Source organism: Penaeus monodon, chromosome 39, assembly GCF_015228065.2.
Source record: "Penaeus monodon isolate SGIC_2016 chromosome 39, NSTDA_Pmon_1, whole genome shotgun sequence".
Taxonomy (NCBI): domain Eukaryota; kingdom Metazoa; phylum Arthropoda; class Malacostraca; order Decapoda; family Penaeidae; genus Penaeus; species Penaeus monodon.
The window spans coordinates 28838269-28840768 of NC_051424.1; the positions used below are offsets into that span (position 1 = coordinate 28838269).

The 2500-nt window shown below is 37.6% G+C and overlaps 1 protein-coding gene across 3 annotated transcripts in view; it reads right to left on the reverse strand.

Moving 5' to 3' along the window:
• Positions 1-2500, reverse strand: part of LOC119597620 (GATA-binding factor 5-B-like) — a 71383-nt gene that overhangs the window by 67929 nt on the left and 954 nt on the right. The gene's annotated exons all lie outside the window — the stretch shown is intronic.

Sequence of the window (2500 nt, forward strand, 5' to 3'; positions counted from 1 at the left end):
AAGTGGAGGAAATGGAAGGCCTAAGACTATGTATAGTGAAAACATCCGAGAAATCAGTGTTCTGCCCATGGACGAAGCGAAAAGGCTGGCAGAGGAGAGAAACAAATGGAGATTGATTGTGAAAAGAACCACAACTGTACAATTCTGAACTATCAGTTTCCATCTTACCTTTTTTTTCCCTTCTTACTCTTCCATATTTAAGATAAAATATTATAGTAGTGTTCTGATATCTGTGTTTTGATATCACCTGCAACATGAGTGTATTACATCCAACCAGATTTGGTCTTGATAAAAAAATATATAAATAAGATAATGGAACGTTTTCTTAGTTATATTACATATGATTCGCTATAGTATCAATCTGATCTGAGAATTCTGAATACAATTTAATTCTAAGAGAGAGGGAGATCAGGAGGAAGGGAGGGAATGAGAGAGGAAGGGAGGGAGACGAGGAGGAAGGAAGGGAGATGAGGGAGGAAGGGAGGGAGACGAGAGAGCAAGGAAGGGAGATGAGAGGAAGGGAGGGAGATGAGAGGAAGGGAGGGAGATGAGAGAGGAAGGGAGGGAGATGAGAGGAAGGGAGGGAGATGAGAGAGAAGGAGGGAGATGAGAGAGGAAGGGAGGGAGATGAGGGAAGGGAGGGAGATGAGAGAGAAGGGAAGGAGAGAGTGGAGAGAGGAAGGAGAGAGAGGAAGGAGAGGGGAGAGATGAGAGAGGAAGGGAGGGAAGATGAGAGAGGAAGGAGGGAGATGAGAGAGGAATGGAGGGAGACGAGAGAGGAAGGGAGGGAGACGAGAGAGGAAGGGAGGGAGACGAGAGAGAGGGAACGAGAAGGAGGAGATGCGGAGAATGGAGGAGAGAGAAGGAGAATAGAGATTAGGAGAAGGGGGAGACGAGAGAGGAAGGAGGGAGACAGAGAGGAGGAAAGAGTGAGGGAAAGGAGGAGACGAGGGAGGAAGGAGGGAGACAGAGAGGAAGGAAGAGAGATGAGGGAGGAAGGGAGACGAGGGAGGAAGGGAGGGAGATGAAGGAGAAAGAAACTGAATTATAAAACTCGTTTAAATTCTGAAACACACACACACACACACACACACACACACACACACACACACACACACACACACACACACACACACACACACAAGGAAGAGTTGGATCAGAAAAAAAAAAAAAAAACGCATTAACTTTTCTGGCTTAAAAGAAACTACTTTATAAGTATCTTTTTCTTCTATACAAAATCATCGTTTGTCCTTCGTTTCCGAGCGCACACTTTTTTTATAATCTATTTATTATAATTTTTTCTATTTATTTATATAAAGTCGTATTTTGTCGTCATTTATTATTCTTTTTTTGTGATTTGTCGTTTTATTACGATTTTAGTTTTTTATTTTACTTGTTTGTTTTTCATATACACGGATTTAGAAGAAATCATTTCTCTAAGGTAGTGTGATATAGATATATTTTAGTATTGTGGAAAATATCTTTTTGTTTAATGCATACAATTTAAGGAATTCTTCAGTTTAAGCACGAATTATATTAACTATATGTAAACATTTCGCACGAATTACACGCACACACGCACGCACACACACACACGCACACGCACACACACACACACACACGCACACGCACACGCACACACACACACACACACACTCGAGGCTAAATCTTAAGTAAATCTTCTAGTAAAATTTAGATACGTTTTTTTAGATTTTAAATTGTGTTCAGTAAGGCAGTGTAAGGTAATAGAAACTTTTTGTTTTATCTTCCTAAGTGGATAAGGGTTTGTTAAAGATTAAATGGGGTCTGATATTTAAAACGTTTATGTGTCGTTTATGTTTTTATTTTATTATGGTATTATTAATGATAAAATATCCTTATCAAATTTATTCATCAATTTACACCCTTTTAAAGACATTAAAGATAAACTACTAACCATTTTGGTATATCAATAAAAAAAAATAGAAATAAAATAAATAAAAAATAAAATATATATATACATATATATATATATATATATATATATATATATATATATATATATATATATATATGTCTTAATATCTTAATAGGTCGATTTTTACGACCACTGGCTCTCTGGTACATTATCTCTGGTAAGTAGATGTAAGTGGATTTATCGTGACTGAAACAGTTTCGAATATATTTCCTGTGCTTCGAAGTCCCGTGTTTATTCGGGGAAGGACAAAGAGTCAGTGTCGATGAGTTGAGATCTCGTTATTCTTTTTTTTATGTATGTATTGGTCGCTATCGTGTGTGTGTGTGTGTGTGTGTGTGTGTGTGTGTGTGTGTGTGTGTGTGTGTGTGTGTGTGTGTGTTATGTAATCAATCACACTTAATCATCCATTCATTTATTACTCGGATAATTTAAGACAAATTGGAGTAAAGATTTTTTGTGGGTTTTTTTCTTGGCCCAGTGACCACTTAAATACATTTCAAAGGGAGATGTAAACGACTACAGTTTGCGCTACATTATTGCCGA